The sequence below is a fragment of the Monodon monoceros genome, unplaced genomic scaffold (assembly GCF_005190385.1).
Source record: "Monodon monoceros isolate NGI ecotype Baffin Bay Population unplaced genomic scaffold, NGI_Narwhal_1 Super_Scaffold_8, whole genome shotgun sequence".
Lineage (NCBI taxonomy): Eukaryota > Metazoa > Chordata > Mammalia > Artiodactyla > Monodontidae > Monodon > Monodon monoceros.
Genome location: NW_021703785.1, coordinates 41,623,970 through 41,630,940, shown reverse-complemented (window position 1 = coordinate 41,630,940; position 6,971 = coordinate 41,623,970).

Sequence of the window (6,971 nt, the reverse complement as noted above, 5' to 3'; positions counted from 1 at the left end):
TATAGCAGTATTAAGTCATAGTTAGAAACTTCTAATAATGTTTCTAGTGATAAGCATGTAATTAGCTTTATACATTATAAATTTCATTCTAATAATAAAAATTATTTAACTCATTTATCCATATGGAGTCCCTCTTAAGATAAATAGTTTCAAATGCCTTTTCATATAATCTCCACTACATTTTACTGTTAAGTTGTTGTACTCTGATGTTTCATTTTGAAATAATTTTTAACTTTTTCTGAAGTACAATTAATTCTGCATGAAAGTAGCTAGGTTCTCTGTAGAGCTGTTATAAGGGTCATTCTATTATTTACAATAAATATCAAAATTATATTCATTCTCTATTGCACTTTTAATCAACATTATCCACAATACAAGAAAAGTAAGATGTAATTTTGCAGTTAAAATCCTCAGCTTAGTTGGAAAGCTGCATCTTGCCATAAACCTAAAAAGATGTGGAATTAAACAGTTAACATAAAATTAATTACTGACAAGAGGGAAAATATTTTAATATGAAATTTTCATAAGTCCTTGGGAATTTCAGTGCTTCCCTGTCTCCCCCACATCCAGCAAAATTTAAAAAGTATGTCATGGGGCTTCCCTGGTGGTGCAGTGATTGAGAGTCCACCTGCTGATACAGGGGACACGGGTTCATGTCCTGGTCTGGGATGATCCCACTTGCCACGGAGTGGCTGGGCCCGTGAGCCATGGCTGCTGAGCCTGCGCGTCCAGAGCCTGTGCTCCACAATGGGAGAGGCCTCAACAGTGAGAGGCCTGCGTACCACAAAAAATAAATAAAAAATAAAAAGTGTGTCATGAGGACAACTAAAATATCAGGCTAAAACATTATAGAAAATGATTTTCTTCTCAGTGACTTCATAAAATTAATAATAGCTGTATTTTAACTGATAAAATATTAAGTTTTATTCTTCAGAATTTTTATGTCAAATATGCATTACATATCAACTAGATGGTTACAGATTCTCTAGGAAATTATTTATATATGTTAGTACTGGAGTTATTCAGAATGCCATGGAAGCTCCATTGAAAATTTATCTTCAAAGGAATTACTTTCGAGGTTCTGTGATTCTATAAGATGGTTTCTGAACAGTGGTTCAAGAAATTGCATTCAAGAATTCAAATTCAAGAATTTGAATGCAAGGAAACATATTGGGTGGCCTCAAAAGTCTAAGCAAGAAATATTAAAGCTTACATCTAGTAGGTTGGTGATGATAAAAATCAATAGTAGAGAAAGTGCAAAAGAAAATGTAATAGAACTTGGCTACCAATTGGTTGGACAAATAAATAGTGAGGTAATTATTTTTCTCCCATGACACTAGAAGGATAGCCAAAGTATAAACTAAGTAAATAGGTTGGGAACAGATCAAATGGAGGGAAATAATTATTTAGTTGGGTAAAAAATGCAAGCTAATAAATAAAAGTATTTGAAGTCATGATAATAAATAAATTAAGAATTGAATAAAGAGAAAAATAAGACCTGAAACTATCCAGAGGTAAAAAAAAAAAAAAAACATTAAAACATAGTACATAGAAATATTACAGAGGGAGGAATCCTGCAGATTAAAATGCTTTTGGAGACAAAGAAAGAAGGATGGGAAATTGAGAAAAGATCATATGATTTATTTAGAGGTAGGTTGAACTTAAAGCAATGTTAGTGAGTGAAAATTTAGTGGAAAAATGTTAGATTGGCAGAGTGAAGAAGAGAAGATATGATAAGAAGATGGGAGCAAAAGTACTAGATTACTTCCCTGAAGAGTATGGAAAAAAAGAGAAAAAGTAGAAGCACTTTAAGATTTACTGCACTTTTTGCTTCTTCATTCTCTCTGGGTTGAGTTTAGTATATGTTCCTGTAGAAAGGACACAGCCTATGAGGAAGAAGCACTGATGATCTACAGAGTGGAGAGTGGGAAGTGCAGAGAATGTGTAATAGTCAGAACACAAGGGGGTCTTAAAAAGACTACTGAAGAACAGCAAAGCCTGTGCAAGATTATGTATCATTTCTAATTGGTCAGAAGCTGGTCCAAACTATAGAAGGGACAGAATGAGAAGAGGTGATGTATGTCTTCTCTTTTGGTATCTTCAACTCTACTGTATTCTCTCATTTACATCTTTCCTGTTGGAGGAGGGAAGGGAGGAAGGGATTACTTTTATGGGTTGCTTCTGTAGACCAATGGGATGCCCCAGCAGGAGATGTCCAGAGGTTGCATAAGTGAGAAGTGATATTCTCCCTGGTTCCTTGCTTATTAGGATGCAGCCAGTTGGCTGAATGCCTCTAAGGCTAGCTGTGGTCTGACTGTCCTTCCCAGGCATTTAACTCTCCGGGTTCTGGTAACTGCTTCCTCCCCTTATACTCTAAAGTATAGGAATTGTGAAGTGTCAGCACAGTTAAAAGCTACAACATATGCACCAGCCCTCCTGCTCTTTAGAAAATAGTTCCCCATTCACCTTTGCTCAATTTTCCAATTTTTAATGTGTCATGTTTCATGCCAATATCAATATCATAATTGATAAGAAAAAGTTCAAATCTAGAATAAATTAAAGGAAGGAACAACAAAGCTTCAATGCTATTGAGTAGAGTGAGGCAGAGTATGGATTCTGGATGGAAAGAGTAATTATGAAAGAGTGGAAAGTTTTATTTAGAGAAACTTCTTTTTAGCTGTATCTAGGTTTTTCTTCATAAAAGTTCTGCCATCTTATAGTGTTTACATATATTTACATTCTTCTTGACTTGAAACTTGGTTTTGAGTTTTATATAATCACACGTGGTTTAAAAAAACAATAACAAACCTGGTTTGTACAGCCCTGATAGAAAGGAATTATAAAATTTAAATGAAATAAATCATTCCTATTCTAGCCTGGAAACCATCTCCTTCTGCCACAGAGATTTTTACTCTGGTGTGAGTTTTGACAAAATTATCATGAATGGCATCATCTTTGAATTGAGCTATAATTATATATTCAGTCATTAAGCAAATATTTATCATGTGGTTGTGGCATTGGAGACAGAAAATAAGATAGAAAATGTCCCTATACCTGTGGACCTTTCAGTCTACTGAGAGAGAAAGAAAACAAATAATAAATAGATAAATAAGGTAATTTTAGCTAGTGTCAAATTCTATGAAGAAAAGAACCCAGAGCAATATAGTAATTAAGGAAGATTTCTCTAAAACCAGAGCTGAGGCAGAAGGAAAAATAAAGGGTGAGTCACGCACGGATCTTGTGCTCTAAGAGAAGACCTAGTGCAAAGCATTGTGGTAAAAAGGCCTTGGTGTGCTAAAGGGGCAAGTTGAAGGCCATTGAGGCTAGAGAACTAAGCATTAGGAGGTGAAAACAGAAACAGTCTGGGGACAGATCACCATGACCTTTTAGGTCTTGGTAAGGGGTATGGAACTTTTTCTAAATGTACAGGAAGCTCGTGGAGAGGTCAAGCATTGTGGTGACATTGTTTGTTTTAAGTCTTAAATGGATTCCTCCTGCTGCTGTGGGATGCATAGATTGCAAGTGGGCAAGAGAAGAGGCAGAGACTAATGAAACTATTTGTAATAGTATCAATAAAAATGATATATGAATATTTACTATTGCAAAGCATGGCATTATCTCATTTAACCTCACAACAGCCCATATTTTAAGTACTGTTATTAGTCACAGTTTACAAATGCAGCTATGCAGGCACAGAGGAATTAAAACAAGCTGCTCTAGGTCCCACAGTTAGCTTGTGGTGGAGCCCAAGCAAACCCAAGCACTCTGACACCACAGCCTTCCTCACCACCACACTGTGCTCACAACTCTGGGAACTTACAGTCATTAGAGCTGGGTATAACTCAACGAGCAATATTAAAGTCTTCCAAAATAATCTTATTACCATGTGAAAACCAGTGTCAGTGGAAAATGCTGGAGATAGAAAAATAGTAAGAATATTTATACCATTAAAGAATAAGATGAGATAGTGAATAATCAAACATTAAAATTTTCAGGACAAACTGTTCTCTTATGAAAGCTTTCCCTTGTTTATTTTTAAGATAGCATTTATATATCTCACCTCTATTTTCCTTGTAAACATATCTTTTAAACCATGTATTGATTCAGAATACTAGATTATTTGGAACATTTGTTAATATGGAAATTTCAATGATCTCATCTTAAAAGTTTAGAGTTCAATATACAAATTCCCTACATATAAAGATTAAACTATATCCTTTCTCCAATGATGCTTCAGCCATACATTTTCATTTTTAAGGCATGTCTAGAAATAAAAAAATTTTGGTGAGGGTTACAGAGCATACTTGTTCTGGTAATGGCAAGTGGGAAAGGGGTGGTGAATGACTAACGCAAGTTCATTAAAGATGGCACCATGAGGTTTGGTAATCTCTGTCAGGAAATATGCCTTCAGACCAATTGAGAATGACCCACAAAGGTCTGAGGTGCTCAGAAGCCTGAGGATACATCTATGCAAGTTAACTAAATGACTGAAATTCTGTCCATTCACTTTGTCTCTTCTAAACCTGATAATGTGGATCTGTTCACTAGTGATTTGGGCATAGTGAATAGTAACAATTGTGGAGATGACTAAGTAAGATTGGTTCTAACCTTCCAGCCCCTGCCTGGGAAATAGATACTGATGAATTTCTCTGAAATATTGTCTGAAGAGATTCACTAAACTTTTTTCTTGAAACATAAATGAAATGAGATAAAAAGGATATTCAAAATTTAACATAAATATACCCCAAAATTGGTGACAAGACCACTTTTTAAAGTTATTTTATTTATTTATTTTTTTAACTTTTTATTTTATATTGGAGTACAGTTGATTAACAGTGTTGTGATAGTTTCAGGTGTACAGCGAAGTGATTCAGTTATACATATAGATGTATCTCTTCTTTTTCAAACTATTTTCCCATTTAGGTTGTCACAAATATTGAGCACAGTTTCCTGTGTTATACAGTAAGTCCTTGTTGGTTATCCATTTTAAATTATTTAATTCATTTTTTGATTGGTTCATGCTCCAAAAATATTTTAATTTTTTTTAATAAAGTAAAATAGAGTTAATTTTTTAGCATATACATAAACATATATATACATATATATAAAATCAGTATTTTAAATATGATTCAAAATTTCTGTCTTTTTTTACATCAACTGCAGTATTTTTCTTATTACCTTTTAACACCCTTCACCTGTTTTTCCCAACCCACACCACCTGCCTCTGGACATTCAAATTTTCAACATATTTATACCCCAAGATTGGATACAAGACCATATTTAATGTACAGAAAAAATAAAGCTTTTTATATATATCTCTTCTAAATAAGTATTCATTTGAAGTGTTAGTAATGTAACTAAAGAATTTCTGATAATATTGGTTTATCTTTCTTGTAATGCTTAAAGCAATATGTGATTTCATACAATAGCCCTACCTATTTTATTGACCAAGTCCTAGGAATTTATATTGGCCTTTAACAAAATAACTTTTAGCAATTTTTCATACCTTTTAACAGATAGTTCCTGTACTCCTCTGTTATGCCTTCACTCTAAAAGCCACATAAAAGTATAAAATATCATCAAGGTTGAGGAGCAAGATATATTCTTTCATACTGTTTGAAAGGTCTACTACCCATACAACTTCAGGAATTTCTGTGCTTTTCGAATTGGAAAGAAAATCATATGTTGAATTACTCTTTAAGAAGAACAATGCATTCAGTAATTGACAAATAAAATTAAGTGATAATTAAGAATCTTGCTGAATTTTTTAAATGACACAATATATTAGTAATTTGAAACAGACTTCAGTGAGTAAAGAAACAGAAAAATAATAGCAGTGAAAGTTTATGTAAAATATTAAAATGCATTATTTTCCTTAAAAGCAGTAGTTATAATTAAAATAAAATAGTATTGTTCATTGTTCCCTCTCATGGCACCAGTATGTATTTCTGATTGTTTTTAAAGCCAAGAAAGTGAAATTGTGTTTATCAAAACTATGGTTTTGATAAAATTCTGTGGCCACTTAAGCATTATTAAACATAAAAAGAACTGGACTACTTAAAAAAAAACAAAATCTAAGTATGGAGTAAATGCTGTTTGGATAAAGTACAAATCAAAATATTTAAATCATATATTTTACATCAAAGAACCTTCCATAGTTTAAAGAAAAAAATCAGAAACTAAGTGAACATCATATTGAGATTTAAGAAAATAAAATTTGATTTTAAAAGACAATAAACAGTCCAATTTAAGATAGAGACACATTCAAGTCTAATATACAAGTAAGAATATTATTTTAAAAATATCCATTGGGTTTATCTCCTTTGTTTCTTTCTTCTATCACTATATACTGTCACTAGAACTCAGCAGAACCCTAGGTAAGACTTGTAAGGCATGTCAAATGGGAACAGATAAAATGGTTTTTGAATAACTTTTTATTGTAAAGTTCAATCTAAAATTGTAGTGAATTTTAAAATTTCTTGAGACAGGTATTTTATTGCTGTTTCAGATGCTTAGTGGCTCTTAGTGATGGAAGACCCTGTAAGATTGTGGCAGGAAAGAACAAGACTTTTGGAATAAGAACTGTGTTTTAGACCAGAAGGTAGAGAGCAGAAGCAAGAAGAACTACGATCCTGCAGCCTGTGGAATAAAACCCACATTCACAGAAAGACAAGATGAAAAGGCAGAGGGCTATGTACCAGATGAAGGAACAAGATAAAACCCCAGAAAAACAAATAAATGAAGTACAGATAGGCATCCTTCCAGAAAATGAATTCAGAATAATGATAATGAAGATGATCCAGGGCCTCGGAAAAAGAGTGGAGGCAAAGATCAAGAAGATGCAAGAAGTGTTTAACAAAGACCTAGAAGAATTAAACAACAAACAAACAGAGATAAATAACACAATAACTGAAATAAAAACTACACTAGAAGGAATTAGTAGCAGAATAAATAAGGCAGAAAAACAGATA